Raw genomic sequence first — 27295 nt, forward strand, 5'->3', positions numbered from 1 at the left:
AGCTACCTCGTATCTTGACTCTTATTTATTGAGCTAACCGTTTATTGATTATAGTCAAAAATAGATCAGGTAATTAATTATTTATTTACCAGTCTTTCTAACGCAAGTAGCCCTGCATTTCTCATGCAAGCCCAGGTCTTTTCCCACGAATCAGGCGAGAGTCGCCTTTCTGATTTCGTATCTGGCCGGAAACGCAGCACAGTGGGCAGTGCCGCTAGTGAGCCGAGACGACCCTCTTATACACGATTGGGACACTTTCCAGGAAGAATTCATAAAAGTATTTGATAGGAGAGCAGATTCCTATACGGCGGATAGAGAGCTGCTAGAATTGCGCCAAGGCAACAACGGGCTGGTGCAGTACATGAACTCGTTCCGACGGCTGGTGTCGGAAAACAAGTGGCCTACGGAAAAAAGGGCAACGCTCTTCCACCAAGGCCTAAGTGAAGAACTAAAGGACGTGATAGCCCAAATCGACCCCCAACCGGCCACGTGTGAGGATCTCATCAGCTTAGTCCTTCGCCTCGACCACAGACTAGGGGAACGACGAGGGGATCACAAGAAAAAAGATAAAGCCCTACCCGTTCACGGGCCTTCTGGGGCCGTGGACACACCCCCTACCGCACGTCTAGAGCCCATGGATGTAGGGGCAATACGGGCCAGTTTAACATCCACGGAAAAGGAATCACGCCGCAAACAAGGCCTGTGCCTTTATTGTGGCAAGAAAGGCCACTTCGTAAGGGAGTGTCCGGCCAAGCCATAAACAGGTCGCTTCAAGGGCCCCAGGATGTCAACCGCCGCTGTTGACAACCCCGCGGAAAACTAACAGACTCCAGGAAAAGAGAAGGGGATTCCAGGAGTCGTTGTCTAATCCCTTCCGTAAAGTTGAGAACACCGCCAAGTCAAAGACATTTGTTCATAACCATACACCTCCGTGTTAGAGAGGAGTGGTTCCCAGTAGAAGCCATGGTGGACTCCGGTGCCACGGGTCTCTTCATGGATGTAGAGAAGGCCAAGGATCTATACGTTGAGCTTACATCCAAGGACGTGACTGAGGATGTCTTTGCGGTAGATGGGCGACGTCTTGCCTCTGGGCCCATCAGTCAACGCACAGGGGACGTCCGAGTGAGATACGGAAAGGATCATTCGGAGGTCATAGATTTCAACATCATCCAGGCACCCCAGTACGGGGTGATACTGGGGTTACCGTGGCTCCAGAAACACAACCCCTCGATCAACTGGGCCTCTCTCGAAGTGAGCATGAAGTCCGATTATTGTGCCCGCAACTGCGGGATAACCGTTTCTACTCCAGAAGAGGAGTGCAAGGTACCGCATACCATAGCCATAGCGGCGGAGAAAAGCGTGGTACTCCCTGATGTCTACCGGGAGTACGCTGATGTATTCGATGACACGCAAGCCGAAGATCTACCACCGCATAGGATCTACGATTGCCAGATAGACTTGGTCCCTGGGGCAAGCATACCGAGTGGTAGGCTATACGCGTTGTCAGAACCGGAGAACCTACATCTGCGGGCGTACATAGACAACATGCTACGCCTCGGATTCATACGCCCATCGAAATCCCCGGCCGCTTCTCCCCTGTTTTTCATCCCCAAAGCCAACGGGGAGCTCCGCGCCTGTGTGGACTTCAGGGCCCTCAACGCCATAACAGTAAAAAAACGATATCCGTTGCCCCTTATCAACGTGTTGTTGGAGCAGGTAAAAACGGCCAAGGTGTACACCAAACTCGACTTAAAAGGGGCCTACCACCTTGTGCATATGAGAACAGGGGACGAATGGAAGACGGCGTTTAAGACAAGGTTTGGGCTGTACGAATACAGGGTCATGCCATACGGCCTTTGTAACGCCCCTGCGGCGTTTCAGTTCTTTCTGAACGATGTCTTAAGAGAACTACTGGACGTTTCTGTCGTAGTGTACATCGACGATATCTTGGTGTACGCCAACAATGAAACAGAACATGTACAGCATGTTTCAAGGGTTCTACAGATACTACGAGAACACCTGTTGTTTTGCAAGCTCAGCAAGTGTGACTTCCATGTCACATCCGTGGAATTCCTGGGAGTAATGTTGAGCCCTGACGGTCAGATGATGGCAGACCGAAAGATAAAAGCCATAAAAGATTGGCCATCGCCTCGGAACGTCAAAGAGGTACAAAGCCTTATTGGCTTTGCCAACTTTTATCGACGATTCATTGAAGGGTTTTCGGGACTGGTAGCCCCTATCACGCACTTATTGAGGAAATCGCAAACCTTTGTGTGGACCCCTGAAGCAGAGGTAGCGTTTTCTGCCCTGAAGAAGGCTTTTGGAACCGCACCGGTGTTGGCTCACCCGAACACGGACCTTCCCTTTATAGTAGAAGCGGATGCTTCGGACGTGGCCCTGGGAGCCATCCTGTCGCAACGACACCCGAGTACAGGGGTGCTCCATCCTGTTGCGTACATGTCCAGGAAGTTGAACGAGGCTGAGGGCAACTATCATATCGCCGAGAAAGAGCTTCTGGCTATCAAGGACGCCTTCTCGGAATGGAGACATCTGCTGATGGGGGCCAATCATGTTGTTTCTGTCTTCACGGACTACAGAAACCTCCAATTCATGACAGCAGCCCGGCACCTATCTCCTAGGCAAATGAGGTGGATGCTCTTCTTCTCTGGATTCAATTTTGTCATCACCTATAGACCCGGTGCAGAGAACCGCAAGGCTGATGCTCTTTCCCGCCAGTCATCAGAACCGATGAATCTCCCGGCGCCGGTTTCCTCCATCATCCAACCCGAAAAGGTAATTGGAGCGATACAACCCGACAGCTTCCTGAAAGGGGTGCAGAAGGGGGCATGTACGCATGGGTGGATAACTTGGCTACATCACCACCAGGAGTGGCGGATGTAGGATGGTATTCCCATGAACGGGAGTCGCATGCTGTTGCCAACCCTACAATTGAGGAAACAGGCGTTCCGATGGTGCCATGAATCGCCCAGTGCGGGCCATTTGGGGTTTGAGAAAACCGGGGAGTACATCCTGAGGAACTTCTGGTGGCCTAGCCTACGCCCGGACGTGGCAGGATGGGTCGCTTCCTGCGAAGTATGCGCCTCCATGAAGTCCGATCTTTGCAAACCTCAAGGGATGCTACAACCCCTTCCAACACCCTCAAGGCCATGGGATAACATTTCCTTGGATTTCATCGTGGGTCTGCCGGTGGATCAGGGGATGACGGCTATTTTGGTAGTGGTCGACTACCTTACCAAGATGGGACACTTCATAGCCTGTAAAGGGGTGCCATCGGCAGGGAGGCTGGCCTGTATACTGTTGAAAGACGTGGTGCGTATTCATGGATTACCCAGTGTGATTGTATCGGACAGGGGGTCGCAGTTCACGGCGAGGTTCTGGAAGGCCTGGTGCTCCTCCCTACACGTCAAGTCTGCACTGTCAACCAGCTACCACCCGCAGACGGAAGGCCAAACGGAGAGGCTCAACCAAACCCTCAAACAATACCTGCGATGCTTCATCAACCAGGGTAGTGAGGAATGGGTGGAACACCTATGGCTTGCTGAAACAGCATACAACAACGCCACGCACAGTTCCACAAAGGTGTCACCGTTCTACGGCAACTACGGGCACCATCCCAGGTTTCTGCCGTTGGCAAACCCGACGGGGAATCAAGGCTTGCCCGAAACGACCAGGAGAACCGCCCTATTGAAAGAACTAGTGAGGCGTACCCAAAAGAGTTTGGCAGAGGTCAAGGGCAGGTACAAGACGCAAGCGGATCGACACAGAAGGCCAGGACCTTTGTACTAGGTGGGGGATTACGTATGGGTTTCATCCCGCAACATGCATTTCAGGAAACACAGCTTGTTCCACCCTAAGTACATAGGCCCATTCCGTATTGAGAGATGCATCAGTCCGGTGAACATGAAACTTTCCTTGCCATCTACAATGCGGATTCATCCGGTGTTCCACGTTTCTCTACTCAAACCTTCGGTCTCCGGGAAACCCCCGGCTCCATTGGTGGATCACGTGGTGGAAGACCGCATGTACGAGGTGGAGAGTATCCGTGATTCGAAATGGAGAAGAGGCAAACTGTGGTATTTGGTAGCCTGGAAGGGGTACGGCCCCGAGGAGCAATCATGGGAACCAGTGGCGGGCATTTCTGCACAGAGGCTGGTTGCGGCATTCCACAGGAAGCATCCTGCTAAGCTGGGCCCGTCGGTGGGACCTGGGTGAGGTGGGATGTGTTGTCATGTTCACGGCGCATAGGAGCCGGAGCCGCAACAACGCGACCAAAACAAACAAGAACTACAATTCCGGGAGGTCGGAACCGGAAGGAACTACAAGTCCCGTGATGCGTTGCGCGACGCGTGCGCACTTCAGGAGTCATTATATAAACAATGGCGGCACCCACGGAACCCGTCGAATCTTGCAGTAGCGGACTCTAGAGCCACAGAATCGCCGTAAGGCAAGGGAAATCGAACATTTTTGCATATTAGAGTATCGGAGCCCAGTGCGGTTTCGGCAAGAGCTAATTGTGCGGCCGCAGTACTCAGCGTTCCCAGGAGTGCAGGCTGGCCGGAGCCCTATTGATTGAGGACGGTCCGACATTCCTTGCCGTAACAAACACGAAGCGAGGGCATTATTCAAAGTGTGCCTCCAAGTCTAAAAGTGCTCCGTGAGGAGGGGCATTTCATGCTCAGGGGAGCCAGTGACATTAACTTCTTACTCTGTAAAGAAAGACAAGTAACAGAATTAGAAGGAGGAAAAGAGACTCCCCTGCCTTTGGCATCCTTACCTTGTTGTTACTCACTCTGGCTGACTGTACCCCGTGTTGGTGAGTGTCGGGACCGGCACTCGTGCAGGGGACGGTTAAGACGGCTGGCTAGACCGTCAGGGGATAGGCAAAGGCTCGAGTGGTATTGTCGGCCACTAGTTAGCACGGTGCCCTCCGTTGGGGAGTGTCAGGATGGGCACTCATGCGGAGGACGGTTTGAGAGCCTACTACACTCTAAGGGTGGTGTTAACCCTTGGTGTACTACTCTGATTCTAATTTACTAAACCCATGAACCATATGAGTAACTCATAAAGTTCTTATCCACATACCTTAAGTCTCAGTGGCATTTGTTCTGCGCCTTGGGTCAGGTTTGGAGTTAGAGTCACGTACCCAATCCCGAGAGCAGTCAGGGATTACAGAGGGTGGGGTTCCGGGGAATGTTGTTGTTGCACTGTTGTTATATTTGACTGCCACCGCAACAAGAATTGGTTAAATGCTCTGTAACACTATGCGTAGAACTAGCGCACACATGCCATACACGCTGCCTGCTCATCTCCTGACTCGGTTTGTGAGGCTATTCCGTATTAGCTTGAATTATACAGCATCCTGTTTTGAAAATGGCTGAGGCTACTACGCAAACGGCGGAACATGCCACTGATTCCTTGAGGGCACTGACGTGGAACGTAAGGGGTCTTAATGACTATCGGAAACTACAGAAGGTCCTAAGCTATTTATGCAGACACCATATTAGTCTGGCACTCCTACAAGAGACTCACCTACCACTCACCAGCAAAATGCTCACGGCCAAGGGTGTAATTGGTTGTAGTGTGGCGGCGGGATTTACTACACACTCCAGGGGGGTGATCACTTGGGTCAATCCGCTCTCTAAGCTAAAACTGACATCCCTAGATGTAGACTCGGAGGGGCGCTATGCAATCTGTAAATGTCAGGGTAAGGGACACGATCTACTGGTGGTGAATGTATACGGCCCTAATTACGACTTCCCTGAATTTTACACTATGCTGGCCCAGAGATGTAGGACGTATAATTATTCCAAGATGCTTTGGGGGGGCGATTTCAACTTGGTATTTAATCCGGACCTGGATAGGTCGGAAGGGCCTCCCCGGAAACCAACGGCGGCTGCGCTAGTCATGCAGTCCGAACTGGTCAAACTAGACTTACTAGACGTATGGAGAAGCCGGCATCATTCGAGAGGAGGGTACACACACTACTCGGCCTATCATGAACTCCTTACCAGGATTGATTATTGGCTAGTTTCACAGCTGCTCATCCAAAGTGTCAGGGACTGTCTGATATTGCCGCGTACTCTATCGGATCACTCCCCTCTCCTCCTGATTCTGGAGACGCCAATTAAAAGAATCCCTCCATTTATGTGGCGCTTCCCCCCGTACTCTCTGCTGGACGAGGTCTTTAGGGGAGAACTGGCGAATGAAATCGTCAACTTTTTTTAGCTCAACGTGGGAACTGTAGACAGTTTCCAGACAGTGTGGGAGGCATTCAAGGTCTACATACGCGGAATAGCCATGTCCAAACACTCTAGTGTCCTGGAATCCATAAGGCAGAGACTGCAGCACCTAGAAACCCAGCTGTCAGTCTTGGAAGCGAGGCAGCGGGAAGAGCCAGAGGGGGAAGTCATAGAGCAAATTAAACAACTAGTCGCTGAATACAATGAAGAGGCGGACAGGGAGGTGCAACATATGGGTAAATGCGCTACTGCCCGCAGCTATGGTGAGGGGGAACGACCGGGCTCCCTCCTGGCCAAAATCGTACGCAATGAACGACGTCCGCTACTGGTCGGGGAACTGGTGTCGAGTTCAGGGAGGGTACTCACGGACGAGGAGGAGATCATTGGCGAATTCAGGCATTACTACTCCGGTCTTTACAAGTCCAGGTCTTCCGGAGTTGAGGAGGAAATAGATGACTACCTAAGCTATCTCACTATGCCCCTATCGTCCAACTCACAGAGGGAGTTCCTTATGATGCCCATTCAGAAGGAGGAGATCGCTGAGGCGCTAGAAGGGATGCGGTCCGGAAGTGCCCCTGGGGCAGACAGACTAACAATGGGCTTTTACAAGGCATTTAAAGAACAGCTGATACCGTTCCACTCAACCCTCTTTGACGACATATGCGTGGAAGGTAGTATGCCTGACTTTTTGCGGGAGGCCCTACTTATTACGCTTCTTAAACCTGGGAAGCCCCCCACCGAGTGCGGCTCCTACAGGCCGCTATCCCTGACAAACGTAGACGCAAAACTGTATGCCAAAGTGTTGGCAACGCGCCTGGCTCTGCTCGCTCCCGAGCTGGTCGCGCCAGAACAGGCTGGCTTTATCCCCAATAGGAATCTTACATACAACATACGCACGGTTTTGGGGACAATGCAACATGTGAGACCGGAGAACAAGGCCTTGGCCATCTTCCTCGACATGGAGAAGGCCTTCAACTCAGTGGAGTGGGCCTTTATGTCGAGAGTGCTCAGAAAGTATGGGTTGGGCGAACCCTTCCTACAGATGTTAGGTGCCTTATATTACAAACCTAAGGCCAGGTTGCGAATAGGTGACAGGGTCACGGACGGTTTTGACATAGGCAGGGGCACCAGACAAGGTTGCCCCCTTTCTCCTTTGCTATACGCCCTGGTGGCCGAACCCCTGGCGTGCGCGCTCCGAGAATACCACCGAAACGAAGGTATTAGTTTCCCTACGTATAAGATCTGTATTTCCACATATGCAGATGACACACTATTGTATATTCGGGACCCAGAGACAAACCTTTCTCCGGTGCTGAGGGAAGTGGTCCGGTTCGGAGCCCTTTCTGGGCTGAAGGTGAACTGGAACAAGTCGGTGGCGTTCCTGCTGACTCCAGTGACACGGCAATTCGACATGGAATATCCTTTACAGTGGTCCGAGGAACCGGTCAGATACTTGGGGATTCAACTACATCCCAATCCCGACATATTGGTACAGGAGAACTATGGAGTCGCCTACACTAGGTTGGTCGAGGATGTGGACAGGTGGTGGAGTCTCCCACTATCTCTAATGGGACGAATTGCCCTAATGAAAATGATAGTGCTGCCCAGATTTTTGTTCCTTTTTAGTAACATCCCGGTGATCCTGTCTAAAGCCTTCTTTAAAACGCTAACTCAGACTCTCATAAGACTGGCCTGGGGTGGTAAACAGCCCCGAGTTCAGTGGCGGGTTCTCATGCTTCCGTATGACCAGGGTGGATTGGGTGCTCCGGATTTGGAGAGATACTATCGAGTTGAACAAGCAGCACGCCTGCACACATGGATCCACGGGGATCGCAATATTCCACACGTGATACTGGAGCGTCTGTTTACGAACCCACTCCCTCCCCCGGCCACAGTCTTCGAGCCGGCCACTCGCCGTGTGGGTTTACTGGACTCTATCACGACAACGAACCATGCATGGCACGCATTGGTGAAAGAACAAGATTGCGTATTGCTGTACTCCCCTATCGCTCCGATAGAGTGGACCGACCGTATGGCTGGCACCGTTGCGTGAGAAAGGGGTCACGTGCGCTCTCAAACAGTTGGGTATTTCCACGATGGGAGACCTGTTTAGGGACGGAATGGTTAAATCCTGGGACCAGATCGCTCCCACCGGTGTAGCGGTGACGCTATTACAGCGCTTTCACTTTCACAGAGTTCGGGCTGCATTCAAGGAGCTTTTGGGTCCGGACATGGCTGAGCCCCCGGAAATTCCGGAACTAACGTATGTGATTAATACATCCTCATCGCGCAAACTGATCACTCATTTATTTAAAATAGGATTTCTCCACAGGGAACAGCAACTCTCAAAAGCCCGGATGGCATGGCAGCGCGATCTGCAAATACAAATATATGATGCAATGTGGAAATACTGCTGCCAAAATACTAGGAAGCTGTCGCTTAATGCCAGACATAGATTAATTCACTTTAAATTCTTACAACGTGCATATTACACCCCAGAACGCTTACATAGATATGGACTCCGCCCTACTTCCGAGTGTGAACGCTGTCATGCCCCTATAGCGGACTTTCTGCATCTGGCGTGGAATTGCCCTGGCATTAACAAGTTCTGGGAAGACATTTTCTTGGAACTAGGCCAGATATTGGATACAGAGCTCCCTGTGGACCCGGCGTTAGCACTGTTGGGACACTCCAAGATACTCCCAGTGGCGATACGTCGCCTGGCTGACATGGGCCTTCTCATGGCCCGGCGAGTAATTGCACTTTGCTGGATGCGTGGCCCCTTGCCGACGAAACGCAGATGGGTCAGAGACATGCTATACTGCTGTACCCAATCGCAGAACTATAGTGAGCTCCTCCCACCCGGTAACAGGCCTAAGAATTTTTGGGGTCTATATCAAACTTATCAATCCACCAAAGACAGCGCAGACACAGTTCAGGAGGAGCCGGATAATGTCGCGGAACTGCAGGAAGAGGTAGTTTGCCCCCGGTGATTAGACACTCATTACTCCACTGTCTTGGAGGGTGAGATGGGGGGAACTCTAACAGCCCTACACGAGGGACAGGTGGGGCGCCCCTGGGGTGGTGGGCATCGCCACACACACCTAAACATAGCTGCACACAGAACTAGAAGGTTGCCCGCGGGATCAGGGGCTTTTGGTGGTCGGGACGAGCGGGGGGGAGGTGGGCGCGTGACCAGCATTAGTACAGACATGATGGGATTGAGTAATACCCTACTTATTAATATGACAAACAACGAGCGGACAGGCAGTCTAGGGAGGGTGGGGAGGGGTTGATTGGGAACAGTTTAGGCATTGTTTCATGGGTAGAATCAATACTGGCGCACACTACATCTTGCGGGCCTCACGCCAACACGTACACTCAGTTTATCCCATCTCCGGGGAAAGGGGGCGGGGCGGGGGCGCAGGCACATTATGAAAACTGGAGTCGATTGTAAGCCCTATGATACACGCCGCCGGACCTCCGGGTTGTCGGCTTATTGGCTGTGGTTGCTCGACATATACAGTGTGTTCATGCTGCCCTAGTTTGCTGCCGGCCCCCTGGGTTGTAGGCGGATAGCTGTGTTTGATGATACCCAATAAAGGTTTTGAAAATTTAAAAAATAAATAAAAGAAAATTTGTGAAATAGCTAAATGGTGTTCATTGTTCACTAATAAACAAATAATTCTGAACAAAAAAAAAAAAGTACCTAATAGAGCTCTACTTCGCATGCAAAAATTGATGTTTCTTCCTTCGAGTGTGTGTTATCTCGAAGCTACTCTATGCATGAAAATGTGTGAACGTGACTTAAATCTTTCAACCGTGGCCTCTCCTTTTCCTTGAATGATCCTCTACTTGCTTCCCGCTCTCTGCGCGGTTCCTCTCTCGGAGGACTGCCTACTCTACAGCACGTGAGTCTTTCCTTTAATCTCTATTATTGTATTTCTGCAAACTGCCAACGCCTCAGCTCAATAGCCACCAGGCAATAGCTAATCTCCTCTAGCTCATCTACTAATCCCACGAACCGTCGTCAACTACTCACATACCTTGCCCTGCCCCCACCAATGAGGACACTCAACTCCAACAGATTGAATCCACCGCAAGGACCCTGGGGTCCATGCATGGACTGGCATCCATGGGAGAACAAGAAACATCCCAATAACCTGCAATAACCACTCAATTTACTACTGATCTTGGGATCCGGAGCAGCGTGCTGCGTAAAGTGCTTCAACGCCTCGTATGGGGTAGTAAGCGCCATCGAAATGCAATCGAATCATTCCTAGATAGAGTGAAGCAACGAGTGCCAGTGCTGCTTGGCCTCGTATTGCAGAAGTCTTCTAGCATTACATGGCCCTTTTATTTACACCAGAGACGCTGGGCATGGACTGGGGGTGCCGCGCACCATCTACCGTTAGATAAAGATGTCTACTGCACAGAAGACCAGGCTTGAGTGGGCAAGAGAGTAAGTCTGCCCTCACTCATTTGCAAACAGTTCAAACCTGGCTGATTCAATCCCCTGATCTTTCCTAATCTTCTTTCTCCTTATTCACCATCCATGACTGACCCACCATTCGCCATGAGCCTGTCGCTGGGAAATCTTTTTAGGTAGCCATCTGCATTATAAGACATGCCTACTAATAAAAATAATTATTATTATAATAACTGATTTTATCAACGTGGCAAGCGAGGATTGAAAGAGCCTTGACATGTCACTGCTTGCTCCACCGCAAATATGACTTCCCCTCCAAAGGGTTAGGTGAGCCTGGATGTCAGCAGCATCAACTGAGCACCCATCCATCTGTCTGTGGCTCCCTCTGTTTGTCTGTCCACTTGACCCGTCTATGTGTACATGTCTATTTGTTGTCTGGGTGTATGTGCATTGGGTGGGACTGCTTGTGTGTTGAATGTGTTCCTTCATGCATTGGTCTGTGTGCTGTGGTGGCTGCATTCACATATAAACATAGGTCTGGTGGCCTGCTTGCAGGGGCACGTGCTGGTCTATTGTTTTATGTGCTTATGCCGGTCTAGTATCTGTGTGCACAGAGGTACCTAGCTCTGGTGACCTGTGTGCATTGGCACATGTAGGTATGTTGTGCAGTGTGCTTATGCAGGTCTAGTGGTCTGTGTGCACAGATGTACATAGGTCTGGTGGCCTATTGCATGCATGTGCTTATGGTCTGTGTGCACAGATGTACATAGGTCTGGTGGACTGTGTGCATGGGCACATGTAGGTCTGCTGTTTTATGCGCTTATGCAGGTCTAGTGGTCTGTGTGCATAGATGTACATAGCTCTGGTGACCTGCGTGCATGGGCACATGTAGGTATATTGCTCTGTGTGCTTATTGTTATGTGTGCATCGGTACATGTGGATCTGTTGTTGTATGGGCTTATGCAGGACTATTGGTATGTGTGCATAGATGTACATAGGTCTGGTGGCCTGCGTGTATGTGCACATGTATTCTGTTGTTGTTGTGTTGGCTTATAAAGGTCTAGTGGTCTGTGTGCATAGATGTGCATAGGTCTGGTGGCCTACGTGTGTGGGCACATGTAGGTATGTTGTTTTATGTGCGTATGTGGGTCTAGTGCTCTGTGTGCACAGATTTACATAAGGCCGGTCGCCTACATGTGAGGGTGCTTGTAGATCTGTTGTTCTATGTGCTTATGTAGGCCTAGTGGTCGCAGTGCATGGATGCATGTTGGTCTGGCCTTCTGTATGCATACAGGACTGGTGGCATGTGTGCACAGCTGCATGTAGGTCTGGTGGCTTGAGTGCAACCAGTGCCCCAGACAGCATCACATCCTTCCGCCCTGTACTCCGGCCTACTTGGAGCGGTCCTGTAAGGTGCCTCGCGCCAGACTGTGGATGGAAAGTGACACTTGAAGCGCTTTAAATAAGTAAAGGACCACTCTGATGGCTATCACTGCAGGCCCTGTGTCTGCTCAGGCTACGGTTACAAGTTCCTGAAGCAGGCACTATGACAAAAGACCACATTCGGCTGGTACAAGTGTATCTAGGTCAAGGCTGCAGAGAAAACAAGACGCCTGCTGGCAGGGTGGACACATGCCAAGGAGGAATGCACCTCATCCTCATGGCACGTCACCTGGTCACATACATCGGCTCTGTATAAATGAATCCCTGACGCGCTGCCCTTGGCTGAGCTGGAGTCGATACTCACAGAAACTACAGCGTGTTTTGATAGAGTACACCAGACATGCTGGTCTGTCGCGGTCCACAAAGAGCTCAGAGGAATTGGGAAGGGAAGAATAGGAACAGTGACCTTTAATATAAAATGCTAAAGTGCATATATTTGCTCGACAACTTAGTACTAATTCATTATATGTTACTTAACTCAGATGATGCATGCTCCTTTTCAACTCAAATCTCACACACATATTTTGGAAGTATTTTCAGACAATTTGAGAAGAAAAAGCAACATAAAAACACAAGTATGTATCAGTAAATAGGTATAAAGGAGGGAACTCAAGTTGGATGCATTAGTTTACTAGTGCGGTTATCGCTCAGCCACAAGCCAGAGCAATAACAGTGTTCACTAGTCAAAGATGGCTGAACTATTAACATATCAATGTCCGTATCCTGTTGTTCACACACTGACAGAGGAACAGCAAGAGTGAAATCAGCAAACAAGTGGCGAAGGGCTGTCAGAGACCTCTTGGAAGAGTTTTTATAAGGGACAACGAAGTGTAAGGCCAACATGTTGCATTCTTAACTGCATTTATTATCCCACAGGCCTTATATCAATACGCCAGGATGCCGTTTGGTTTAGCTTTGGCTGCCTTGGTTTTCTAAAGAGTCATGTTTAATATTTTTAGGGATGTGGATAATTTTGTGAAATGTTTTCAAGATGACACTGATTTTTTCACCTAATGAGGAGGAACATCTGAAACATTTATTGGAAGTCTGTGAAAAGTTAAAGAGTAATGGTTTGACCCTTAAAGCACACAAATGTAAAATGTTCAAAGACACAGTAGAATATTTAGGACACACTCTTACAGGTGATGGAGATGTTCCGAAGAAAGACAATGTTGATGGTATTATAAATGCTCCTGTTCCAAAGAACAACTGTTTTCTTTTTCAGACATGTGTGAGTATTATAGTAAATGGTTACCAACTTTGCAACGAAAATGGAACCTTTAAGGAGGTTAAGACACAAAGCAGTAATTGAATGGAAGAAAGAACAAGATGCGTTTATAGCTATCAAAGAAGAAAACGTAAAAGCTCCCATTTTGAGACCTTTCTGTATGAACAAAGAGTGTGTTATCACAGTTGATGCCAGTTTGCATGGTATTGGAGGAGTTTTGTCGCACAGGTGTGGAAAAGATGGATGGAATGTGTGTTTTGCATCCCGCACGTTGAATAAAACAGAACGCAGATATGCTGTCATTGAAAAGGAACTATTAGCTTGTGTGTACGCAATTGAACATTTTCGGAATTATGTTTGGGGAAGTAAGTTCACGTTGAAGACAGATCACAAACCTCTGGTTAATATTTTACCACCGTACACATTGCGAGACTAACCTCTAGGTTACACGAATATTGTTTCAAAACTGAGTTTTTTCCTGGCAAAAATAACGTGACAGCGGATTTTATGTTGCGTCATCCTTGTCAAGAGGATTTTTTGGAGTGTCGATGAGTCTGAAATAGTTACCACCATTCAAGATGTTGTTTCTCGTGGTTTTGAGGGTATTCCTGAAGAAAAATGGAAGTTGTGCGAAAAGGAAGATTTATATGGCAGATGGTTAAAAAATAAATTTTGGAAGGTTGGCCCAGGAAGAAAGACATAAGTGAGGAGTTTATGCCTTTCTTAAAAGTTTCTGAAAGACTAGAATTGGATGGTGATCTCATGCATAAAGGCAGTAAATGTGTTGCCCCAACTGGAGTGGAAGATGTAATTTTGAAATTAGCTCACAAAAATCATCCTGGTATGTCTGCCATAAAACGTCTTATAAGGAATTATTTTTGCCTTTTGATATTTCTGGTCCTTTCATGTGTTTACTCTATGATTCACGGTATGCTTTGGTACTTGTGGATTATCATTCAAAGTGGCCAGAAGTCAAGTTTGTTTCACAATCGTCGACCAATATTGAGTTGGAGTTTTTTAAGGAAATGTTTGCGAGGGAAGGTTGTCCATCAATCCTCGTTACTGACAATGGAGTACAGCTCATTTCAAATGAGATGGAAGAGTTCCTTAAATGTCACAACATACGACACATTGCCACGTCACTTTCTGAACCGCATGAAAATGGCCAGGTTGAGCGCTTCAACCGGGTTTTGAAGGGCTACATTTCTGAATTCATTAAGTTGGGGGGATGAGTAGAATACTTTGCTAAGGGAAACATTGTGGTCATATCGCATTACCCCACATTCAGTCACTGAAGTTAGCCCTTTCCGTCTTTTTGAAAGGAAGGGATCATGCATCCAAAATATGTCCTTGGTGGTTTAAAGACAAATACAAGAAAAATGATAAAAATGATAATATGGTTTATAGTACTGCAGAAAGGATGAGAATAAAACAAGGTAGAACTAAAGTGTGGTATAACAATAAGTTGAAAACCAAAACTCATGATTTTAAAGTTGGATATTGGGTGAAAATCAGGAAACCTGGTCTCATTAGCAAATGTACAAATAGGTTTAGCAAAGCCATGACGATTTCCAAAGTCTTTGCAAACAGTGTTATCACGTGTTAGAATTGGGGGTCTCTGGTTGGCGCAGGTAGGTACTTGCGACAAGCAGGGACCCTCTCCTCTAAGTCAGGGCAAAGGATTACTCCCAGGAAATAACCCCTGCTCACCCTCTAGGTAGTGTGGCGCAAGCAGTCAAGGGTAATCTCTGGAGCACATATGGTTAAGCATTTGAAGTATCCCCCACAATGACCATCAACCCACCACACAGGGACACAAGACTGTCGGTTTAGTAAAAATATATTCTTTATATATACTCTTAAGCAGGCTTGAACATACAGACTTTAAAGGTTCTCAACAATGGTTCCAGTTACTCTTTAAAATGTTGCCACAGTTCTTGAATGTCATGGACAGTACTTAGAATGCTTTCACTCACTCTAAAAACGTCTTCCCCGTACTTCAAAATGGGTCAAGTCACTTTACCAATGATGCCACAATGTTCAACAGTAAGGTATGGGCCTTAGTTGCCAAGTTCGGGGCCTAGAAAGGGTTGAATACTTCCACAGCCGGCTCACTGGGCTTCAGGCACCGTTACGATGGCTATTGCGGTGTACCCTTAAGGTTTGGGCCCTCTGGAACGCTCCTGTGCGCTCCGTACGATCGCCGGCAAAAGGCCCTACTAAACCTCATGCATCCCGCGTGAGATGCGTACGCTGCAGGCGAACCCAAACAAGGGGTACGAGTTGTACTAAGCTGGTGCGACTCGTACCTTTTCACAATTGCCAGCCGGGTGGGCGCGCAGCTCAAGGCGTACCAGGGGCCTCAGGTCAAAACAGGTAGTGCGATGCGAGACTCGCACAGGGCACAAGTCGAGGCGTTTCAAGATGCCTTTGTTACAACCTAGCGGTGCGAGTCGTAGGTTTCAATGCGACTCGTACCGCGTTAACAGGTACCGCCGTGCCAAATTGCACGCGCCTCGCGGACAGTTCAGTCTGGGGCGTGGTGAAACGTACGGGGCGTACCAGGGTGCGTTGGTCCTCACAGGGGGTACGAGTCGTTGGCTGCAAGCGCGACTCGCTGGCGCACAGTTCGAGGCGCTCTGGGCACAGTACCTTGTCTTGTAGATCGGGGTGGACGGCTCTCGGCTGAGGTCCGACGTTGCGGTGCTTTCCTGGAGGGCGGGGTGGCGCGGAGGCCACGGGGTCGCTTCTCCGTTGGTTGGCGGTGCTCTGGGGAACACAGGCTAACGAGTGCAGAGTTCTGGGGTCCTGAAGGGGGGGTCGGGCCTGACGGCGATTCTCAGTGCAGCGGGGCGCACTTCAGCAGGCTCACGGCGGGGAAGCGAACCAGGCAGACGTCCTTCCTTACGGTGCGCTCTCCGGCTCGGGGGCCACAGGGTCGCGGTGCTTGGACCGGACAGGTCCTTTCTTGCTGCGTGGGCTACGGCTCGGCGTTGGGCGGCAGATACAGTGCTCGGACCAGGCGGGGCTGGACTTTACTTTGCGGCTGCAGCTCTTGGCCAGGTCACAGGTCACTTTGCTCGGCAGGACCAGGGGTGCACAGATTCTTCAGGGGGCGCGCTTGCACAGCGCACTCAGCTTCTCTTTGTGGGCACTGCAGGACAGGCAACACCCTCAGCAGTTCCTCCTTCAGGGAGGGGGGTAGCGCCCAATGTTCCTGGGGCGCAGTTCAGGGGGCAGGCTCACACGCAAGCCCTTGGAGATTGTTCACAGCAGAGGCACAAGTTCAAATACAAAGTCTTTCTCAGTCTTCTCTCCTTCATGCAGCAAGGCACCCACCACAGGCCAGTCTCTCAGGATTAGAGACAGTAGTCCTCCATGCAGCTTTTCCAGGTCCTTCTCTTCAGGCAGAGTTTCTTCTTGGCGTAAACAGGATCTGATTTCTTAGGAGCAGGGCTCCTACTTTTATAGGATATTTCTTTTGTTCTTGCAGGCCAGGGGGGCCTTTGCCTAATCCAGTCAGTCTCTGAGCACTTTGTTTTCTAGGCTCTGGTTTCTTCTTTCAGAGGGTGGGGCAGGGACAGCAGACGCTCCGCAGGAGGTGGAGCCAGCATTGTGATGACAAGTACAGTCAGGAGCACTTTGTTGACAGTCTTTCCTCTTCCTGGACCAGGTGTCGGGCAGAGTCATCAGTCGCTCCCCAGGGGGCGGAGCCAGCATTGTGGTGGCAGAGCACAGCCCTATTCAGAGTCAATGGGCACTCCCACCACCCACTTTGGTGTAATCCCTCTATTCACCACCTGTCATCCCCAGCCCTGTCACTCAAACAACCCAGTCAGCAGATACACATCCTGGCAGAGGCGGGCTGAAATAGTTAGGCAAGCTAATGCTAACTTTCTAAAAGTAGCATTTGCAAACACAGGATATTAAAATAAACTTTACTAAAAGAAGTATTTTATTATTCTGAGTTCAGGCATACTAAACTTGACTTTCTACCATGTTCCCTGAGCCTTCTGGGATTATAGAGTGTAATAATTCCAGCAGCCCATTCTGGCCTATGAGAACAGGTAGCCTTACAATAGTGAAAAACTAAAATGGCTGTAATTCACTATTAGGACATGCCACACACATCGGGGCTTGTCCTACCTTATGCTTACAATGCACCCTGCCCTTGGGCCTACCATAGGGATGACTAATATGAAGTTAAGGGAAGGTTTAGGGACTGGCAAGTAGGTGTACTTGTGCAGTTAGCATGACAGTTCCAGACTGCACACAGGTTCTGCAATGGCAGACCTCGACACATTTTACTAGGCCGCTTCTGTGGTTGGCACAACCAGTGCTGCAGGCCCACCAGCAGCATTTGTATTTACAAGCCCTGGCACTCCTGGTGCACTTTACTGGGGACTGACAGTAAACCAAATAAACCAATCATGGAAACCAATCACATATAGAAATTTACAGTAGGGAGAGCATATGCACTTTAGCACTGGTCAGCAGTGGTAAAGTGCCCAGAGTCATTAAACCAACAAAAACAGGTCAGAGAGAATATTGGAGGAAGGCAAAAAGTTCAGGGATGACCCTGCCAAGAGGGCCAAGTCCAACATCACGCAAGATGGAAAATTGTGGAATGTAAAACAAGTTGCAAAATGTCCTGGTAATTTCTATGGCTCTTGTGATGTTGATTCTCGTGTGAGTCTGGAGAATCCTGCCCACAGTTGTAACCAGGATATGGCCACCAGTTCATGTTTCGGACAGTCAAATGTTTCTGATGCAACTAATTGTTATAATGATTCTGTTGCTTCAAGTGTAAAGGATCCCTGTCGCAAAAGACAGTTTCCATTGAAATTGCATGATTTTGTACTAGATTTTGTACAAGAAACTTTATTTTTGTTTTCTTTGTGTTTCTCCTTTTTGTTCACACTCTCATCTTTTATTTCATTGTTTTATATGAGGGAAATGTGTTACATTCTGGCATATACCTCGTTCTGCTGTCAACTCAATCCTTAATGCTTTTCATTTTATGTTCTATATTCCAATTCTAATTATAACACTGTTGTTGGTCAGCTGAAGAGTCGGTTGTACTGGACCTTTGCATTGACCAGTTCTGTCAAGTTGCTGTGCTGCAAATAAAAGTTCTACTTGGAAAAATACCTGGTTTATCCTATTTGTTACACTACATCAAAAGGGAACATAATCTAATTCTTAGACCCTTTAGAGTCAAGGAGTTCAGTGCCCTGGGCATGTTCTGATAGGAAAACCTTTTGTCAGGAAATACATCACGAAGCAAATCGAAGACAGTTTAAAACTAACTGCGATTGTGCTAGTTTCCTGTGTGCAATAGCTCTTAAATATCATTGCTATGCATGGCTCTCCGCGAGAGTCCCTAAGGTGAACATCAGACCGCCTCGACAACAACGCACACAACAGCAAAGCGCTCTTCAACATTGTGAAGGAACTCTCCAACCCCAGCTCCAAAGACATCCCACCATCGCAAGACCTGTGCAACTCCCTGGCCTACTTCTTCCACCGCAAGATTGCAGACATCCATGACAGCTTCGACAGCTTCAACAACCAGGCCACCACTGCAGCCAACGACACCCCATACCCAACGGCCACCACCCATGGCGACCCCCTTCTCACCTGGACCAACATCAACGACACCATCAAAACCATGAGCACCATCCACTCCGGCTCCCCATCAGACCCCTGCCCTCACCACGTATTCAACAAAGCCAGCTCCACCATCACACCCCACCTCCACAAAGCCATCAACATCTCCTTTGAGACCGCGACCTTCCCGGAGAACTGGAAGCACGCCGAGATCAGCGCCCTGCTCAAGAAACCCAAAGCAGACCCCAAGGACCTCAAGAACTTCCGGCCCATCTCCCTGCTCCCATTCCCGACGAAGGTCATCGAGAAAACTGTGAACAAACAGCTGACCCGCTACCACGAGGAGAACAATTTCTGAGAGGGGAACAGGTGCGACTTCGGCACGTTGATGCACAACCCCAGCGGGTGCAGGAGGTCGACCGTAGTATGGAGGTGGGAGATGACTGTCTAGGGCCAGCACGCCTTCAACAACCAGTCATCGAGATAGGGGAAGACTGGAACACCTGATCTACGCAGATACGTGAATAAACATGTGAATAAATCTTTCTACTTTTCTACGAGACTATAGAATAGTGTCCATATACCACAACAATCTGCCATTCAATATCCATGGCATCTACTGGAACACCTGATCTGCGCAGATAAGTGAATAAACATGTGAATAAATCTTTCTATTTTTTTTCTACGAGACTGTAGAATAGTGCCCATATACCACAACAATCTGCGTTTCAATATTCATGGCATCTATTAAAGACATAGTGTACATTTTACAGATGAAGGAAACCGAGTCTTCCTCATGAACTTTAGACTCTTCATTGGTACTTACTTGTAAGTACTAAAATCTCTCAATAAACACAAGGGCTCTTTGTAGAGCCACCCAACATCTATGCACATAAGCTTGATATATATCTCAAAAATACATGCTTTGTTTTTTTCAGCGACCAAATGCGCGGATCCTACGTGCATCTCGCGACTTTTTTTGTAAACATTTTTTTTTACTTTTCTTGCCCTACGGGTCCCTATGTCACCCAATCAGCAGGCCTAGGGGGTCAGGGTGTGTCTAACCTGCCCCTGTTCATATTTTGCCAACATATTTCACAGACTTCTTCACCCTCGCTTCTACCGAGACACAAAATGGCTGCCAACAGTTCCTGGTTTTGAATGTTTACAACTGCTTGACAGCCAATTAGAATTCAGCACGTGATCGGGACGGTGCGCTTATCCTACGAGGCCAATCCTCGCATAATCTGCGGATCCACCGCGCCCATAGATATATAAATGACTTTAACTGCAATTTTCTCAAAAACTACTGAACAAAATGACACCAGATAGGCGAAAGGCACAAGTCGAAACTGAAGACTACCTCTTTGCCAAATTTGGTGTAATTCCGTTCAGCCATTCGAGCTGTAGCCGTGGCTAAAGGTCCTATGGGAAATTGCATGGGGAAAACACGTTTTGGGACCCCCTTTTTTCTCAGCCCCAGCTTCACAAATCACCGCCAAACTTTCAGGGAAGGAGCGGAACTGAGCTGGCCAAAAGTTTGGAAAATTTCAAGAAGATTCATCAATCCACGCCAAAGTTATTGGCAATAAAATTTTGTGGTTTTCCTATGGATAATAGGTCCTAACTATAACTATCTACTGGTGACTGCCAGTAGATAATATATATATATATATATATATATATATATATATATATATATATATATATATATATATATATGTGTGAGTAGACAGATAGATAGATAGATAGATAGATAGATAGATAGATAGATATCCAGATACTTATAATATATATGTGGTGTAAGCATGAGAGAGATAGAGAGAGGCAGGGAGAGAGGGAACTCTGGGTAAGGATTTGTTTAATCCCTATATTGTTTTTATCAATGGAGGAAAAACCTGGGAAAATCAAGGAAACAATCTTGAACAATTGACTGGGACGTAGCACATTAAGGGCAAGATGTACAACGCTTCCAATGTGCGAGCTGCAAATTGCGTCATTTGTGAATCACAAATTGGAATTCACAGCAGTATCTCAGACACTGTTTGCGATCCCTAATGTGTTACAAAGTGCCTGCTTCATTAGTATCTATGAGGCAGGTGTAATTTGCGACCCCATTGGGAATGGCTTGCACTTCCAGGAAGGGTGGCCTGCTGGGATCAGCATAACACCATGTCTGTGACTGCTTTTCAAAAAAAGCAGTTTTTTTCAATTCAGACTGTTTTCCTTAAAGGAAAAGGGGAAACATTAAAAATATATATATACAATGTTACTGTTTCATTTTTTTAAGAGAAGGCAGTGGTCCATGGGACTCCTGTCTACATCCCAACTGTATCCCAACTTCCTGCATAATGAGGAATCTGAATGCGGCAGCGGCAGCTCACCCATTGGAGCGTGGGGGCGTCGCCCCACTGCATTCTCACGGTGCGAGAAGGCAGAAACATAAACGGTAAAAACTACCATTTATGTTTCTGCATTCTCGCATTGCGAGAAAGCAGAAGTGCCTCTGTGCCTCGTTGGGGGCGGGCGGGTGGACGGACCTGCTCGAGGGCAGGGGGAGTGAGTGGCTTACCCACTGTTGTGGGTACGGACTGTTTGGTCGGTCCTGGAGCTGACCAACCAGTCAGCACCCACAGCAGTGGGTAAGCCACTCCCCCCCTGCCCTCGAGCAGGACCGCTCACTCTGCCTTTTTCTCTATGCAGAGAAAATGTCCCGGCTGCTGCGCCTACCAGCGTTGTAATTGGCTTGCGTTGCGTAGGGGAGGGAAGCTGGCTAGTTTGGAATACGGTGCTGGACACTAACGTTTGGAGCCCTGAGGAAGTCAATGGTCCCAATGACCAGAGGAAACACGTGTTGGCTGCATCGTTTCATATTTTGGATGTATGATTTGGAATACAACTGAAGAAATTGGATATTGAATGGATTGGTGAAAACCATAAAAGACTTTTGTGATATTGAACGAGTGCTCGGATGGACACTTTACACATTTCTACATAATGCCTGGAGTTGCCCATCTCTCACTGGCTAATGGACTGACACGTTCGCAGCACTAAATCAAATACTTAAAAGAACAGATGATCCCTCCCCACTACTAGGTATCCTTGGGTGGGTTGCTGACACAGAACCTAAAAGCCGCAAACTACATGCCATTTTATTAATGTATGCTAAACGTCAGGTGGCTATGAAATGGGGGCGCAGAACTCTGCCTAAGGTTACGGACTGGTTGTCGGATACCACTTACGGTCATACGCAGCTTGGCACGTATTGGGAACTAATGCCGCCCGCCTCCCGGCCACGAGATATCTGGGAGCCATTCCTGCAGTGGATGCGCGATAGGGGGTCTCCGGACCATGTAACGGATAGACCTGGGCTGTAGACCACAGGAAGTTTAGGGAGATGTACCTCCCTGGCGCTGCTTGATGATGGACGCCGCCTTAGGTGCTGTTTATAGCCCTGCCCATTGGAGATGGGATTGGATTGGGGCTAAGCCCGCTCTGGACACACCCCACTGTTGTATGATATATGCCTTGGTGGTCATCTATGTTTATATGTTTGCAATGTGTCAACCTACGCCGCCCTGACCCCACAGGAACTGATGTCTACGTGACTGATTTACATTACTGCTTACTTGTCTAGGAAGGTACAGATGTGTTTTCTCAAAAGTGCTGACTGTCGCCTAGTTGGATGTTACGTTAACTAAAACTGTATCCTTTTGAAATGTACTGCAGTTGCTCATATTGTGATTTTCTCATTGTCAATATGTATGGTATACTGTTAACACTGCTGTGTATTACTCATGCAAATTTTAATAAACAAAATTTTAAAAAAGTATCAGGATTCACATCGGTGTGTTTGACCCCCTGGCTACAGCCGGAATTCTGCGCCTGTGCGGCACATTCCGATCGCGGGCGTGGTCATGACGGCTCCCGGTCGTCATCAGCACACGCCCATCGTAACTGATGATGACCGGGAGCCGTCATCAGCACCGAAGGGGTTAACTGCAGTGAAACAGTATTTAATAACTAGCATGTGGTGTGCTATCTGTGTGTAGTGTTGTTGAATTATGCGACTCGCAGCTCAGGCCTGCCCCTGAATGAAAAGCCATCAGCACAGCAGGCAAGGCAAGCAATGAAGGCGATACTAAACAGCTCATAGAGCACCGCCTGTGCACGTATTAAAAAAATCAACAATGTTGTTGATGTTGTGGCAAAGTATGTAGATTGTCTGTGTGATGTGGCATCAAAGGAAAGGTACCTGGGCTAATTCCTTCACCAAAGTAGTTTAAAAGTCTGTGTTTCAGTCTTAACAAATGAATTAAGTCTGAATAAAACTACCGAAAGCAGGCACTTAGGTCCAAATTCAAGCAATAAATACAAACCATTTGTCAGCACATAAATACCGGGCCTGGTAACAAATGGAAGGACATATGGATTCGGGCTGTAGTCTGCACTGTGTAAACACTGAGAAAGGAAATCCATTATATGAAATGAATCTCTTTATTGGTGTCATCATAACTAAAGTTTGTTTTAAAGAGAAGGAAGGCTTTAACCATTCAGTTTAATTCATATGTAATTACAACATGTTAACATTTTGCTCGAACTATGACGTACATTTTAATTTTGCAATACCCACGTGTTCGCTTGTTATTACGTAATCATTATTGTAGGAAGATTTTCAGCTTTACGTGCCAACCAGATGCAGTGCAGAGAGTGACAACCATGTGTCCAGGTAGGATAATTGCAGACCTTGCTTGTCGCATTGTACAATTTGAATTTATAAACTAAACTAACAGTTGAACAATTTTCATTGACTAATATATGGAGTATCTTTATGTATTACAATATTCTAAGTTTCATTTTCACAATTGCTTTATAAACATTTTTGGTTTCTCAAATTTGCTTGAAAATGCACCATTTGCCCTCTGGAAAAAAAAAATTCTTACAGGACGTACCCCCAAACCCATTTTATGACAGTCTGTCGAGCTCACTCGCTTGCCAAGAGGCACTCAATACAGACTTTTACGCCTCACCACTTTCAAATGTCACCAGCTGCCACTGGAATGTGGTGGTGGCTTGGTTGAGCTAATAGGTTACTGAATCTGAAAATAGGGTTTGTAAATAGGGCAGACCTATGTTGCAGTCACAAAAGGGAAATCGGAATGCAAAAAACAGAAGTACATCTGGCCCTAAGTCAAGCATTATTGACTGCCTGTTTGGATCACATGACCTAAACTACATAAAGTTATAAGCCAGGATACCAACGATGCCAGGTTACACAATTCTAGCACTCAACAGATGAATTATAAACCAATGCATTCAAGCCTGGGGAAAAATTCACATAGGAAAAAAAAGTCAGGTGAGGTCTGGGGGGCAGGCAGAGAGAAGGAAAGAAGAAAAGTGCAGTGAGGGGGCTGACAGGAAGGAAGAAGGGGTGGGAAGAGAGCAGGGTACAGAAGGAGATTGAGAAAGAGAGGATGACCAGGCATGGTGAGGGTGGACATAATGAGAAGAGGTGTATGTGGAGAAAGCAGAGCCCAAGTGGGTGCGCTTTCAGCACTGTCTTTTTAGGTATCAGCACATTGTAAGATGGTTAAAGGTGGGAGAGCACTGAAAGCTGAAAACAGGCTTCAGCCAGATGACTGGCTGAGCTCAAAGTTCTCTTGGACCCTCGAGAGCAAAACGTGTGAAGCTTTCTCGTGGCTTTTGATCTCAACCCACGCTCTAACTTCAAGTTTATCTCAGTGACCTTTGATATAAACAAGCATTTGCAATGCAATCGGTCTCGCCTTTGGGACCTTATATGTATTTAGCTATGCAGCACATTAGCCCGGGTGCTGAAACATCTTCTGTTCTTTAACATGGAGGGAAAGTAAGCACCAAACTGCGTGACACGCCAGGTATGGGAACACATGGAGAGAAATATTGCCTTTCAGCGGGAAATGGTATAGTCCAAAGCTCTGTTTTTAATATAAAATCAGGGCCTTCGTGGTCATATCACTGAAAAGACAAGATTTGAAAAAAATATTGTCTACGGGTGCTCGTGGAAGACAATTTCTATGCACTAGAATCTAGAGAATGCTAAAGTGAGACTGGTATTTTACTGATCTCTGCTGGTCGTTTTCTATCAAGAAAGTTAAATAGAGGCACGTGCCAGAAAAATTTAAAAAACAGAAAGTCCCTCAGCAGAAAGAAATTCTGGCATTTTACTGACTTCTATCCAGACATTTAAATAGAGGCAGCTGTACAGAAAAAAGTCCCTAAGTGGAAGGAAAATGGCCTAGGGCTGATCCCCAGAGCCCAAAAAGTACATACACAGCACATATAAGTATATACCAAAGTATATACAAGAGGTCTCGAATGCTCAACCTAAAAATGAGTAAGAAATACATCCCTATCGAGTGTATGAATCACACAATGTTAAACTGTTATTATTATTATTATTATTATTATAAACTGCAAAACTTAGGCTTAGTCCTGGCCTACTTGGTTAACCAAATTGTGTGATTCTAAGAATATATTTTATTTCACTGGGCCTCCTTTTTCTTCATTATAACATATCAGAGCAGCTTGAAATCCACGAGTTCAGGGTGCGCGCTGTACAAAAACCTGTCATGTAAAGAGAATCTAGACCACATATACGGCTCACATGACAAGCGACTTACATCTTTCACTGGTGGCGTTGCCTTCAAGGGTGGGTATGAAGGTTTCATATTTAAAAATGATTACTTTTATGATATACACCTAGGGTGACCAGACCGTGCGGCTCAAAAACCAGGACATTTCGCAAAAAATAGAGGAAGGACTACAAATGTACATCAATAAAGTGGCAGAGAATGACAGCCCTCCTCCTCATAGAAACACAGAAAATAAAAATGTCATTTTTAAAACCAGCATCATACCTGTAAATTAATTTGCTTAATCATAACAGCTGCTTAGTAGCCCTGCTTTGGAACACCTAAAAAAAAAGTGCCTCTCACTGTTTTCAGTTTACCCTAAAAAAACAGGGAAGTGAGCTACTTTTACTGAAATCTGCTCGGACAATTGTTGAAACCCTATGTATATCTCAATGAACAGATATAATCTGATGCACTGAAATGAGACCCCCTCCCACCTGTTAAAGAAATGCCATTTTTAATTTTAAAGTGAGTTTATCGTATTTGTTATATTGTGAAAGAGTTTGAGGGCTCCTGCGTGGGCTCCAGCTCTCCCTGGTTATTTGTTGCATCCCCCAGGGCCAGGTGTGAATTTATTAATGCCCACTGACGAACTTTAAAGTAAAACTACAACTCCCAGAATGCACCGGGCGCGGCTGAGAAGCCGGCCTCACGCACGGCAGCCACGAGGAGGCCGCCGGGCCCGGAGCAGGAGAGGGGAGGGACGGGCGGAGGGGGTCGGCGACGGTGGAGGGAGGGAAGGAGCGGGTCAGGCGGGGGGGAAGCAAATGGAGGATCTCTCACCCGGCTCCAGGCTCTTCCGTTGACGGCCGTCGTTATGGAGACCGAGCCGGAAGTCGTCGCCGGAAGTGCTCTGCGGAGCCGGTTGCCATGGACGCTCAGCGGCGGCTCTCTTGTGGCTGGCAGACGGAACTGTGGGGACCCGCCTCGCTAAAACATTGAGCTGCCATGTTGTGGTTGGCAAAGCGGGTTCCAGCCAATCACCGCCGAGATAGGAAAGCACGGTCCTCGTCCTGCCCCGTTCCCTGGAAAGAAAGCATCAGCGCGCTGGAATGCTGGCGGCGACGGCACATGCTCTGTCCTCACATCGTGGCAAGCACGTGCTCAGATAGACATGGCTGCCAAGGTTGCAGATTGCAATGTGTGTCATTTTCATAATTCCTGTGAAATTATGAGCAAAATCAAGCAGTGAAGACTAGGAAAACATATAAATATAAATAAAACATATAAATAAAACATATAAATAACAGCAACTGCACCCATTTCAGCAACAAGACTCTGTAAGAAGGTGTTTAAACTGTTGGCAATAACCAGAAACTGAAGCACCTAGTGCCCTTCTAAGCCGACCATACTGTTAAACAAAATGGGGACTGTGATATGCACCACTCACTGACTGCGTGCCGCACCACTGCAACAAAAGAAGGTTTCTCTAAATTTTAGCAAAGGGAGTTATTGTAGTAGGGTCAGATTATGTGTTGCGAAACCGGCGCAATGTGCCTGCCACTTGCTCACCTCAAGTACAGAATAACAAAAAGAGTGGGGGGAAAGAAAAGAAGGCGATGAGGACTGTTTTCCAGATTGGGTCTCATCACTTGAAAGCACACATCATCGGTCGCTGGGGTACTGAATGTATCCGAGGCGCAGACTCCAC

General features: G+C 47.6%; 1 protein-coding gene across 1 annotated transcript in view; it reads right to left on the minus strand.

Moving 5' to 3' along the window:
- DRC5 (dynein regulatory complex subunit 5) overlaps nt 1-26543 on the minus strand; it is a 114633-nt gene extending 88090 nt beyond the window's left edge. The window contains exon 1 of the mRNA XM_078646692.1: nt 26428-26543. The gene's annotated coding sequence lies outside the window, so the exon portion shown is untranslated. The remainder of the gene's footprint in view (nt 1-26427) is intronic.
- Between the last annotated feature and the right edge of the window lie 752 nt (nt 26544-27295).

Source organism: Lissotriton helveticus, chromosome 6 (genome assembly GCF_964261635.1).
Source record: "Lissotriton helveticus chromosome 6, aLisHel1.1, whole genome shotgun sequence".
Taxonomy (NCBI): domain Eukaryota; kingdom Metazoa; phylum Chordata; class Amphibia; order Caudata; family Salamandridae; genus Lissotriton; species Lissotriton helveticus.